This window comes from Maylandia zebra, linkage group LG3 (assembly GCF_041146795.1).
Source record: "Maylandia zebra isolate NMK-2024a linkage group LG3, Mzebra_GT3a, whole genome shotgun sequence".
Taxonomy (NCBI): domain Eukaryota; kingdom Metazoa; phylum Chordata; class Actinopteri; order Cichliformes; family Cichlidae; genus Maylandia; species Maylandia zebra.
In genome coordinates this window covers 58,918,172-58,932,583 of record NC_135169.1, presented here as the reverse complement: position 1 = coordinate 58,932,583, position 14,412 = coordinate 58,918,172, and the positions used below count along the sequence as shown (strand labels likewise).

Sequence of the window (14,412 nt, the reverse complement as noted above, 5' to 3'; positions counted from 1 at the left end):
TAATAAAATACTAGCAGTAACACAGCTGCTGCAGACAAATCAGTCGTGTGATCGTGTGTGAGAGGAGAAGGACTGTAAAGGAGTTTGGTGTTAAAAGCTCTGTATGAATGTGGGAGACTTTGAAGGGCTTTAAAAAGGCCAATATAAAATAAAAGGCAGCAAAACTGCTGAGTGTGAAAGTCACCAGACTTATCAGACCTCTGTGATTAAGACCTGTAAGAACACCTATTTGTACTTGTTGGCATTATATCAAACACACACGTATATTAAGCCTTTGTTTGAACTCTGGTTGAATTTGTTACTTTCAGACTGTGAAACATCACAGAGGCTGCAGCTGCAGATCTTTTATTCACCTGGAAATTTACTTTAAATGTTAGATGGAAAATGTATTGCTCAGTTTAACCAAAGTAAGAACAAGAATCCATAAACCTTCATAAAGACAAACATCTCCCAGAACATTGAGCTGCTGAAGTGTCACTGAAGGGAAAAACTATTTGTCCTCCTCCATCCAGCAACACCTGAAACACCTGAGTGGAAGCTCCTCCCTACACTGTGTTTGAAGCAAAGCACAAAGGAGACACCTGCTGGAGCAGCTGGAGTCCTACAGACACTCAGCCTCTTCACTACACAAACACCTCCTACAACATCCACTCTTTCCACTCTGACTGCTGTGTTTGTGGAAACACTCCAACACACACCGCTTCACATACCAACATAGAAATGTGTGTGAAAAAGAGCTGAGCTGATATTAAACATGAGGATTTATTCAGAAATACAGAGTCAGGAACAACATCTAGACACACATTACCTCTCAGCAGCAGAAGAACAGCCTTTAAAGTTTATAACAGCATCCTTCGACACGTTGCTCTTTAAGGAAACACAGCTGGGTTCAGGTCCAGGAGATTCTGGCCTCTTATTGATCCTAAAAGAAAAAGAATAAATGTCACAGCTTCATGAGATAGGAAGGAAAACTGGAAATATTAAATTAAAGACATGATGAACAATGTGAAACTCATAAAAATAATGTACTTACTCTTTGTCACATAACAGTCTTTTGTTAAAGTTTGCACCAACACCCTTCGACCTGTTGCTCTTTAAGGAAACACAGCTGGGTTCAGGTCCAGGCTCTGGATTAGTTTCAGGGTTATGTCCAGCTGAGCCTGGTACGCCCCACAGCTCTGGGCTTTAAAACAACACACACAGAGGTATGAGTGTGAATAATGATGGAGCAGTGATGTGAGTGCTGAGCTGTGACATGGAGAAGAGTCATGGACAGTTAGAGATGGTCATCTCACCTCTGAGCTTTGGTCTGGCTCTCATGTTCCCCACACAGAGTGCTTTTAGAGGGAGGGACTCCCTCCTCTCTGTCCTCACACTGATCCATGCTGCTCAATTCACATCAGCTCACACACACTTTCTACCTTCACCTGCAGAGGAAACACAAATCATTCATGTGCACATAAACCAAAATCCTCCTTTCCATCATGTGTGCTGTCCAAATATCAGCTGAATGCAGTCAGACAGCAGTGTGAGGCACAGGAAGCTGCCATCAGCTGCTCTACTTCTACTATCAGTCCACTAGATGGAGCCATGAAGCACACATGATGCATTCACTGACACACACTGATTCACTGTGACTGGAAGTTTAAGTACATTAAGCCTCCACTCATCTACATTGTGCTTACAACGCACTGCCCCCCATCTCCCACCCCCATCAACCTCCTGGGGCCAGGAATGACTGGAACTGAATTGGAAACGGGCGTAATCAAACATAAATCTGTTATTCTTATCCATAGGTGTTAAACTCTGGCCCGCGGGCCAAATTTGGCCCGCAGCCTAATTACATTTGGCCCGCGAAGCCAATACTAAATTATTATTAGAGCTGGCCTACTGGTATTATACAGCTAATATATATATTGTTTAGTATTAAGCTTTGCTTGTTCCATATTCAGTTTTTCAGCAAAACTTGTTTGAGTCCATAAGAAAAGATTCATTCTTAAATCTGGAGGAAGATTTTTTTTTTCAGTAAATATTAACGTTAGCCCGCGACCTTGTTCCAGTTTTGAATTTTGGCCCACTGTGTATTTGAGTTTGACACCCCTGTTCTTATCCAACCTGTCTGCCTGGACACAGTTTGCTGACCGATCATGGAGCCTATGATTCGCTTGGACAACAACTTCATGAATGTGGAAATGAAACTGAGTGTCAGCTGAGTGTCGAGCAGAAGAGGAATCAGAGAAAAGTGACAGAGCTGCTGACTTTACAAAGAAAACTAAAACCATGTTGAAGAGATTAAACAGATAATACAAGCTAACAACAACACAGCTGCTGCTGCAGACAAAACACATGTATGAGTGTGTGACAGGAAAAGCACTGAACAGAAGTTTACTATTAAAAATGCAGCATGTTGTAAAAAGTTTGGTCAGTGAGACTGAAAAATGGCTGCATGAGTTACTATTGTGAACAAACCCCTATAAGAACCCTGATATTACCTGAATAAGATCACATCCTGATACGTAGTGCAGACCTTGGTAAGAGATACGGTCCAACTGGAATATAAACCTTTGGTGTGTTTAATCCAGTCAGTCTCTGAGTAACTCCACTCCTCTGCTTTCTGTTGGAAGAGACAAAAGTTTGTAGCACGATCCTTTTCCTCAGAGGCCTGTGTTGAATTTATATTACATCTAAGATAAAAAATAATTCACAAAGTCTGCTCTGTCCTCCTGTCCTCCCTGCAGTCTCTGTGAGCTCCGCAGAGTGATTATAAAGACCCGGAGCTCAGAGTTTCTCCAACACCGTGGTCAAGTGTGAGCCACGCCTGCCACCCGTTATCTGCCAAACTTGAGCTTCAACGCTAAGTTTTACGGTAGTGCTGCTTCTTATCCCTTTTTGCTGATCACACACATAACAACACACATGATCTTCAGGAAGTTAACAGAAATAAAGCCACAGTGTCATTTGTTTTTCACTCAAGTTGTCTTTTCTTCTTAATTTTTCTGGTAATGCTTCTTCATTCATGATTCATTCAAATCTAAAATAACTTCAAAAAATGTAAAATATTTCTGAAAATCCTCTTTTATAGTTGAAATTCAGTTGTCATTTGGCTCAGCTGCTCTTTCATGCATCCATAGTTTCACCTCAAACTGCTTGAGACACGAGAAATTAAAGAACAACTCTGTTCAAACGGAGAAACTTTGAAGGAACTCAATAATGTCATTTAAATGGTTTCAGGTAGGTGTATGAAGGTTCTGTATTCAATCATATATGATAGTTGACATGAAATTCTGAATTCATCTTCTTGGACACCCACACTGCAAAATTCTGTAGAAATGAAATTAGTCGTTTCTAATCAATTTCAACATCAAATATCATAACATTGCATCAAAATGCGTAAAAATGATTCTTGATAGCTGACCTTAAAGTCTCTGTGCATTCTTCCTCTGGGTTACCTTCTCTATATATTTGCAGTTTAACCACCAAAAGCTGCAAGGTTTCAGATAAATAAAAGGAGCGTTCTACTCAAATTTAATAAGATTCATTTAATAAACAATAGAAAAAAAACTTTGACAGTTGTCATAAAATTCTTAACAAACTCCTCTTCTGTCTGTAGCTCAGGAGTTAGAGCAGGGGCCCGTTCTTCGTACGTCACTTACTACATCCAAGACCAAATCATCGCGCTAACCGTGAGCTCGCTAATCCGGTTCTCCGAACACACCTGCTGTTGACGATTAGTACAGCTGGATGAAGTAATGTGAGATCACTGGGTGGCTTAACAGGGGCTACGCATCGATAGTAGAAACATTGATCGGCAACCTTTTGATTGGTCGGCGAAAATGTCGAAGGAGCGCGCTCGGTATTTTTCGGCAGCAGAGCAAGAACTCTTGAGTGAGGGATTTCAGGAGTTTCAGAGTTTAATCAGAACGCAAGGGAACACTGCAAAGGCTGCAAAAGCAAGGAGAGAGGGCTGGCAGAAAGTTGCTGACAAATTAAACTCGTAAGTAATTTCATATCACACCATATTATCCAATATTATATTATATTATATTATAATATGTTATATTATATCCCCTTACACATTAGAGCCACGACAGGACCCACTAGAACATGGGAACAAGTAAAAGTGAAATATAAGAATATTCCACAGAATGGTAATATTTATCACTTATATTGCTTTTCGTCTCTTGGAAAGAGACCCTGAAATAATCTGTTTGTTTGTTTATAACAGCAACCAAGAAAAGGGCAGAGCAAAAAAAGACAGGTGGTGGTCCTGCACCCCCTCGTCAACAAGTTGGTTAAGTGAATAATATCCTCACGGGAATATCGATATCTCTCTATGAGCACACTGTCGCGCTGAGCTAAAGGATCCTGTCTGTCCCGCAATATACGCTGAATTCTGAGGACTCTCCTTATCAATCTTGCACCTTCCGCAATGGGTGGCTCGCGTATACGGACAGGACATGGCTGCGACAGACTTCCCAAATCCACCTTCGCTTTTATAGCCGTGGTCTCCCATCTTGATTACACGAAGTAATTTACAATTACTACTCTGAAATATGAATTACATCTGTAATAATCACATACATGTAATAGAATGTTAATAGTACATTTCCCTTTTTTAGGAAATGACCTGTATGTATCTGTGTGACATCAATAAAAGGATCAAGTGCTGCATTATCTTTAGTTACATTGATGTTATTTATTTATGGTGAAACAGTGGTGAAATATCGCTGTTGCTTTCGTATAAATGAAGCGGACATACCTGCGTGGCCGTGATCTAATCCTGTTTACATAAAGTAAACCTGCTCCCGAGCAGGTTTACGCTTACGGCTCTGTTGCTACGACAGCAAGTCCCGGATGAGCTTCGGGGAACCGAACGATCCAAGATCACGCGAAATCGTCAACAATCAAATCCAGCTAACTTACTTAGCGAGGTACGAAGAACAGGCCCCTGGTCACGAAGTAACTGGAAGGTTGGTTGTTTGATACGAGATACTAACCCCAAGATAGAAAACTCTTCTGCACAGGAAAAGTCCTTGAATGAGTCATTTGTATGAAGCACTTTGAATCCTCAGAGTAGAAAAGCACCATATCAGAACCAGCCTCACCCACTTGTGATGGGTGGGTGGCTGTGGCTCAGGTGGTAGAGCAGATCAGCTGCTGATTGGAAGGTTGGTGGCTCGAACCTTGGCTTCCCCAGCCTGCATGCCAAATATCCTTGGGCAAGATACTAACCCCAAGTTGCCCTCTGATGATTAGTTTGCACTTGTGTTTAGAAGTGCTTGTGTGAATGAGGCCTGTTGTATAGAGCACTTTGAGAACTCCAGGAGAGTAGAAAAGCACTATATAAGAATCAGTCCATTTACTACATGTCCGCAAAGTTTCATCTCCAACCACTGCAATATTATTTGTTAGGATCGCTGTTCTCTCCGGGTACTCCGGCTTCCTCCCACCGTCCAAAGACATGCAGCTTGTGGGGATATTTAGTTGGATAATCCAAATTGCCACTAGGTGTGAATGTGTGAGTGAATGTGAGTGCGAATCGTTGTCTATCCCTGTGTGTTAGCCCTGCGACAGACTGGCGACCTGTCCAGGGTGTACCCCGCCTCTCGCCCTATGACAGCTGGGATAGGCTCCAGCGCCCCCGTGACCCTGAAAAGGATAAGCTGAAGCTGATGGAGGATCGCTGTTTTTTTTCCTCAGGGTTTTGCGATGCCTTTTTGTTTTCGAGAGTCTTTTGTGTTTTAGTTTGGCTCTTTGTATATAAGGATGGTTAATAGTTTGCTTTAGGATTTACTATATCCCATGTACCCTGTTTTCATATTGTAGTTTGTCTTCTTGGTTTTGTAACACTAAATATCTGCTTTTGTGATCCCTTTCTGTACTTCAGTTATGTCCCTTTGTCTGTCTTGTCTCTCTGTTTGTCTGTCATTGTCTGATTTCCCCATCTGTCATGTTTCCCATTCACTTATATTTCCCTTTCTGTTTTCTACATGTCTGCGTATGTCTCTGTGTATCATTTCCTCTTTTTTATCGTCTCGTGTCTTGTGAACTTAGCTTTGAGTTTTACTTCCCCCATTTGGTTAATGATTTGTTCCCATCAGTGTCTCAGTCTCGTCTGCATTTATCTAGCTCATGTTCCCCTGTCCAGTCTGTTCTCCTCTATGTAATTTAAGCCTTGTTCTCCATGTTTTCCTGTTTTATTGTTTTAACTGTTGCTTCCTGTGACTATTGTAGCTTTCTCCTGCATCATGTCTCTCACCCGTTGCCTCTCGTCTCATTATCCAGTGTGTATTTATTGTCCCCGTCTTCTTGTGTACATTGTGCTTTCCTTGCTCTGTGTTCCCATGGTTTTGGGGGCGGTGGTGTGGGATTGATTAAGGAAATGGTTGAGTTAATAGGAATGACCAAAATGAGAAAAATAAATCGATCTTCAATAAGAGAAAGGATTATTCTAAGAAGGAATATTTTTGATGGATCAGAATTATATAATGAAATATGAACAAAATCTTTTGTTAATCATTGTTTATTAACTGAACCTTGTTGAATTTGAGTAGAACTGTTTTTTAATTTGGCAGAAACACGGCAGCAGTTTGAAATGAAACTATCCAGGCTGTAGAGTAGACGAGCAAAGTCAAGAATCCACTGAGTTTTCATGACAACAACTAAGAAGGATTTCTTAAATGAATTGTTGATACGTCATTTTTTTCTACACCAAAATCTATCCAATAATATCTGCATAACATTTTCTACTTGTGATTTAGTTATTAATTCTTTGCTTCATGATTCAATCGGTCTTTGTCTAGTATTAAATTTTATGTTTCCCATTTAATCCCACTGGCTTTAAAGTGTTTCACCAGATTTTTACGAAGTATTTCCAGTCTTTTGTTGTCTCTGTCCCAAATGTTCTGAAATGTGTTGCATGTATTAAAAGAAGTTGGACCAAAAAATGTACTATGTACTTACAAACATACATTTATGAAAGCTGAACAAACATTGATGTACTTGACTTTTGTAACAGTGAAAAGGCGATCTGTTTTTATTGATAAATATATATGTTTGCATTACTGTTATTTAGATTGCCATGTTAGAACGTAGCAAACAACATTGTTTGTTCCTCTATGGTTTCTTTATTTTTACAAATCTAAATGTTTTTGGTCAAAAGATTAATAATTTCATATTGAGGTCAGATGGTCAGCAGTTTTGATGTTTTTGCAGAGATTTTATTTTTTGCAAAATAGCACAAGTAAACATTAAAAGTAGTTCCTAAATCAAGGCATTTATTATTAAGGCGGCCATTATTATGGCCCTGTGTGGAAAAAGTGATTGCCCCCTAAACCTAATAACTGGTTGGGCCACCCTGAGTAGAAACATCTGCAATAAAGCGTTTGGGATAACTGGCAATGAGTCCTTTACGAGGTGCTGGAAGAATTTCTGCCCACTCATCTTTGCAAAATTGTTGTAATTCAGCCACACTGGAGGGTTTTTGAGTATGAACCACCTTTCCAAGGTCACAGCACCTCAATCAGATTCACGTATGAACTTTGGCTAAGCCATTCCAAAGTCTTTATTTTGTTTTACTTAAGCTGCTTAGAGGTGGACTTGTTGGTGTGCTTTGGATCAAGTGCACTTCAGCTTGTGGTCGTGAACAGATGGCCAGACATTCTCCTTCAGGATCCCAGAAACTGGATTCTGTTCATCTTGACGTTGCATCTCCAGACTGAGAGATCTCAATTACTTTGTTTCTTATTTGCTTCTGAATTTCCTTGGATTGCGCCATGATGTGTAGTTTTTGAGGATCTTTTGGTCTACTCTACTTTGTCAGACAGGTCCTGTTTAAGTGATTGATTCAGCACAGGTTTGGCAGTAATCGGGCCTGGCTATGACTATGGAAAAATTGTATATTTTCTATTGATAAATGCAAATATTTTATGTCTGTTATGTGCATTGCCGTGTGGAGAATATAAGGAAAACAATTGTGTGGTTTACATTGTTTCTTCCTCTTAGATTTCTTGATTTTTTTTTAAAATTGCAATAACTTTATGTTAATTTCAGTGCACTTTCACATTTCTTTAAATTCAAACTACAGTCCTGTGAATAACTAGAAACACTTCTAGCAGCACAAATGTGAGGTAATTGTTTTCTGCTTGACTTTATCAGTCTCTCATATTGTTGTGGAGGAATGTTGGCCCACTCTTCATTACAACGTTGCTTCAGTTCTTTGAGCTTTGTGGGCATTTATTTAAGCACAGCTCTCTGAATGTCCCAGGTTGAGGTCTGGACTTTGCTTTTCAGCTATTCTGCTGTAGATTTGCTGCTGTGTTTGGGATCATTGTTCGACTGCAAGACCTAAACTTTACCTATTAAACAGTTAACTCTGTATTTTACACTTTATGTGAATATTGTTGCAGATTTCAATTATTAATGTTTTTATAACTTTGTTCTTTCTTATATTTAATATTATACAATATTTACACTTCATGTCTCTGTCTTCTTTTGAACACTCCAGCACAGCATCACTATAACTTTGTCCTCACTGACAATAAAGCTGTTTTATATATTTCATTGCAAATGTTTCAAGCAATTTGTAGCTGTATCTTAAGATATTTTGTTAATAATATAGTATTTTATATTGGTTTTTTCCCCATATTTGAGAAATATTTAACATGTAAAAGTCTGTTTATGTACAATTTGGTGATATTAGCCCTGATTATTGGAGGAACTTGTACATGAAGCAGATTTCTGAGACTTCAGATTTGAAGGTTGTTGTCATATAATCTAAATGATGGCAGATTAACGTTCCCTACCTCTGTCCTACAACCACAGGACTCCTTTGCATTCGACTGATAGAAATTTCAAGCTCAGTGTTAATGAAGATTTCAAAGGCCTTAGTGCAGGGGTAGGGAACGTCTAAAACCTGCAGGGACACCGGCCCTCGAGGCCTGGAGTTCCCTACCGCTGCCTTAGTGTGAAAGGAATGAAGCTGTAGCGCCTCCCAGTGGTTGAAAAGAGGTACACAAGAGGTTTTGCAACCTGCTGTTTAATGAAGGTAATCAGCTGGGACAAAGGTACATTATGAGAATAATATCTCTGACAAACCTCTACCTCAATTAAAAGATGCATTTTGATTTACATGAATGCATTTCATCTTCTCTGCAAAGGCTACACAACCTTCTTTGCCATTTGAGTGTGTCCAGTCCAGCTGAAACCAGCTCATTACTGATGGCATGAAAACGATCTGTGAGGTAACATGTTTACTGTCATTCATTCCTGTTGAAAACTTGTCACGTGTTTGCTTAGGTTCTTCTCAGTAATCCTCCCGTATCCTGTGTAAAAACTACCCGAGCTTAAAGTATACAGACTGCCGGGAGGGGCGAGACGGGAATTTTCATTGCATATATATATATATATTAAAATACAGATAGCAGCAGCCACGAAAACATAGGCAAGAGAGAGCATAGCAGTGTCGTAGATGTAGCCAAATAAGACAGATAAATTAAGATGGAAAATCCCCAAAACAAAACCCAATCTTTAGTGTGGGAGCATTTCCATGTCATTCCCAAAGGTGTAATTATTTTCAGCGACTGCAAACTGAACACAAACTTTTCATAACTGAGTTTGTTTCTTCAGTTGTATTTTGGTAATGCTGTTGTACAGCAGGGAAGCAAACACAAGTGCTAACGCTAACAACATCCAATCAGGATTTATTGGTTAGATCAAAGCTAACATCTGCATTACATGTGAGCACTACACATGTTATTTAACATATATAACGTATAAGATTTTTACATCTTTCTCTTTCCCTCGAGAAGAACTGCTAAAACTGTAGAAATAACATTACAGAAAAGCAGGACATGCTCAAGCAAAACATTATAGAAAGTCTGTCACGGTTCTGGGTCAGTTTGACCCAGTATTTTGAGTTGTCATGTTTTTGCAGGTTTAGTTTAGTTCCATGTGTCATTTTCTGTCTCTCTCTCTATGTCGAGTCTGCGTCTTAGTGTGATGGTTTCTTGTTCCTGTTTTATTGTGAAGGTCTGCGTCTCATGTGAGTGTGTTCAGTTTGACCTCTGTCTCGTCTTGGTGATTATTCCCAGCTGTGTCCACCACCTGTGTGTAATTCCCCTGTGTTTCTCTGTGTATTTAAGTCGTGTCCTCTGTCATTGTAGTTGCTGGTCTGTCTGTCCGTCCACCATGTCTCACCCGTGTGTTCTCCCTGCTGTCCATCTCCTCTGCTCGTTCTTGTCCAGGTTTGTGCTCTGTAGTTTAGTTGTTTCCAGTCTAGTTTACTTCGTGCTCCATTTGCTGTTTGTCCATATTTATTTTTGTGTTCAATAAACCACCTTCACTTCTCCACTACTGCCTGCGATTGGATCCTCATTTATTATTTTCACACGGCTCTCCTCACTCGCCGTGACAGTACGGACCAGCCAGATATGGATCCAGCGGCAGTCACCCCACCTAGGGAGCTTCAGGAGGCCGTTATCGACTCTGCTTCTAAATTGATTTACCAGCTGTTAGAGCATGAGGGAGAAGCGTCTCTATACACTGTGGAAGCCAGCCTACAACACCTTATTTCCAGTTACCCCTGGTTATTGGACTCACTGCATCCGCTCGTACAGAATTTTGTTCTTCACGAGCTTCACCTACACCCCCCCGCCGCTACCGCTCGCCTGCTCATGCAGTGATATCATCAGTGACAAGTCAGGTGATAGAGGCTAATGCAAAATGGTGTTTCAGTGAGGCAGAATTTATTATGACAATACATTTTTTTTTAAATACTCAGTATGAATTAAACAGGTTAAAGGTCAATGCTCTGTTGTAATATAAAGACAAAATGATTGACAGCAGCCCAGCAATATCAGTAAAACGCAAATTAGCCACATGGTGCAATGTAAGGAGCTCTGTGATTGGTTAGGAAAGGACAGACTGGCCACCTCGATTTTTCTTCACTGCACATTGATCCATAGCTTTGCTCTGTAAAGGCTAACAAAGTGCTTTTGCTTTACAAAGACATTCAGCGTCGGTATTCACTCTTTTAAAATGCCACTGAACACTGGAGTGAAATGGAGCCCTGATCCTCAGAGTTTTATTGTTGCTAACATTTCTTATAGATAGCACAGATAGTGCCCCACTGCAGTAATCACTCATGTCTAGATATTCCTGTTAAAAAGGAGTTTTTCCTCCCCACTGTAACATGGCAAACATAGCAAACGGATAATCCAGCTGAAGCTTCAGACAGCCGTCAGACAGTGAAACACTGCCATCTGCTGGACGCGAGTAACACAGACGCTGAAGGAAAAGCACTCTGAAGGAAAAGCACGCACACTTGGAAGACTTGACCATTTGCACAAAATGAACGTCTGACACTGGACAGATGAGAGAATGTGGATGGTCACACCCTCGTGCATTAAAGAGGGCTTTCAGTTCATTGAAAACACAAAACCAAACACACAAAAGACACAATGAGACAGCTGATCAGTTTGCTTCACTAAATCATCGACACAAGCCGTGTTGTAGAGGGTACTGCAGCCGTGGCAGGTTATCATCTTAATGTGGCCCTGACACTCCATCGTACGCCACAAAGCTGTGAATAAATGAAAAGCAAAGAGGCATCATCACTAACATAATAACTGTAGAAGTTATCCCGCTGCATTACATTTATCAGGATATCGTAATAAATGTTCATATGTTGCTTTGACCCATCATTGTTGTCATTAATATCGGTACGTGACACTGGACACTTCCTGCCATTCATATGTCCTGACTTTGTGATCAGTGTAGCAGCTTGAAAATAACTGCTTGGTTAACAGCAGGTGTACAGGCAGGTGCTCTGATCAAATAACATGTTTGGCTAAAGAAACAGAAAATAAAAACATGTAAATAGGAACACCCACATCTCTACTTCTTCTTCTATTTTCCATTTCACACTTACAAAAAAGTTCTCCTGCGTAGGTGTTGAGACAAATATATGTCAATTTAATACTTCAGACAGGCCCCAGAGCAGGTCTGAACAATTAGTCCACTTAAAATCAAAACTGCAATTTGAAACCATGCAATTAGCAATTTTGCAAAGAAAACTTGGCTAGGCTAAGCTAACTGTTAGACAAAGTAGAGGAGTTGGAAGAGTAAAGGATTCTGGTTAACTCCAGTTCAACTTAACATTAAATTAAACTGACAAATATCATGTTTATATTCATATCTTAGTCTTTTGATGAGCTCTATCTTATAAATCTTTTAGACTCAGACGAGGTCGGCACAGGGACAGGCCTCGGGGGTCCAGGCCCACCCGGTGAAGTGCTTCTTCCCCAACATCTTCTGATGTACTTCATTTATACATTTTGGTAATGAAGTACTTAAACTACCACCTCACTGATTAGTTATTGCAGTGTGAGTTCAGTTCAATTAATCAGGTCACAGTAGTTTAGCACTTCTACAGCAATCATGCAACCAGCATGACTGAGGAGGACACTGGGTGGACGGGCTTTGCAGGTCAGACTTTGAAACGATCTTTTATTGTCATTACGCCAAAAGCAGTGAAATTATATGCTGTCCCATTCAGTGCAAATAAAGAATCTGTGTTTACTGACAGGACAAAGCACTGAACATGATTTCATCTGTTAACCTGGACAAATTCCAAAACAATTCCTTATTATTTCTTTTTCTTAAGTAAAACCAGTAAAAGCTTCTACTTCAAAAATATGGACTTAACACTGAGATCCTGATATTTTAGACCAGTTGAATTTAGATGATCTTTTTTAGTTCGTTCAGTTTGCTGGTTCTAACGACGACGGTCTTCATCAGTTTTAATGTCACTGTGACTCATATCTCTGCATGGCTGTTTTGTTCTGAGTGCACTGTGACAATGAAGTTAAGATCCGGTGATCAGCACAGCAGCCTGGGAGTGACTGCTTGGTTAACGACAAGGTTTACAAGACCGGGGCCCTGTTTCAGGAAGCCGGTTTAGAAAACTCAGAGTGAAAAACGATACGCAGGGTTGAGTAACCCCGAACTGTCCAACTCGGAATATTCGGTTTCAGAAAGGCTGATAACAAGTAGTTCAGTCAACGCGGAGTTGCTTTAACCCCAAGTGAAGCGCGCGGACGAGGATACATAAAGCCCTGATAAGCGGAGCACAGATTAAGCGAGTCACCATGGAGACGGAGGGAAAGAAGGCGCGGTCAATGTATTTCACAGCGCTTGAGGCCGAAATTCTGATGGCAGCATATGCCGATAACATGCAAATTCCGCGGAAAAAAGTAACACAGCGACAGCTGCAAAAGACAGGGAGCATGCATGGCAAAACAAAGCCGACAGAGTCAATGCGTGAGTGTTAATATAAACATTGATCGAGGGATTTCCACCCATTTAACACGTTATTTTATCATATGTTATTTTATTTGTTATTTTATACATTTTATTTTGTGACGTGATGTGAGCGCAGGTGCAACCCAACAGGCCCCAAACGTTCCTGGCAGCAAGTAAAAATGAAATATAAAAATATAGTCCAAACAGGTAAGGTGTAATTGTATTATGAGCCATAGTGCTTGGTCTGTTTGTAAATCAATTGCAGTTAGAGGCTACATTAATTTTCTGTCTGTAAGCACTTATTGAAATTATCTGAGCACATTACAAGTACATATTTGCTTACTCTGTATGCTCAAATGTGGCCCGTTATAGCCAACAGAAAAAAAGCGGAGGCCCGAAAAACAGGTGGGGGTCCTCCACCACCACCACTCACAGAGGCTGAGCAGTTGGCCCTCAGCCAAAACAGTGGGCGCCCTGTGGCCGAAGGCATCTCTGCGGGGACATCCTCTGAGTCAATAACCCCGCAAGACACAAGTGCCTACATAAGGGGTAAATTCAAAATAATACATGATGTGCATACATCCTTTCTTCACAGTCACCTTTGCAGTGCTACTCATTCATTTGATAAACTCTTTACCATAATGGATTATTTTGTAGTGAAGTTATTTTCCTACTGATTTTGCCTTGCCTCAGTCTTGGTTGTCTTTGAGAGCATAATGACAATGAAGTGTAAGCTGAGTGCTATATGTTTGTTAATTGCCATTTGGTCCCTTGTAAGTTATAAGTGACCTGTATAAACCTCATATTCTATCAGTTGATGGTGATGGTGTACTGCATCTGGTGCAGCCTCCTGTTGAGCCAGACCAACATGCAGTTGTGAGTACTCTTAATACTCCACAGATTATATGAGTTCACAGTAGAACAGCAATGTTGTTTATTTCTTTACTACAGGAAAATAATGAAGAAACATTGACAGCTGTTACAGAGGAGGAAGCAACAGAGACACTTCATGAGGTTTACATCTTTTAATACTTTGTGTACAGGAAACACAGGCGACCAATAAAGCCAGTTGAACAAAAAATCTGTTTATTCTTCTTTCAACATGTTGAG

At 40.3% G+C, this 14,412-nt stretch overlaps 1 protein-coding gene across 2 annotated transcripts in view; it reads right to left on the bottom strand.

The window, feature by feature from the left end:
- Nucleotides 1-14,412, bottom strand: part of LOC143416842 (protein NLRC3-like) — a 129,664-nt gene that overhangs the window by 26,622 nt on the left and 88,630 nt on the right. The window lies entirely within an intron of this gene.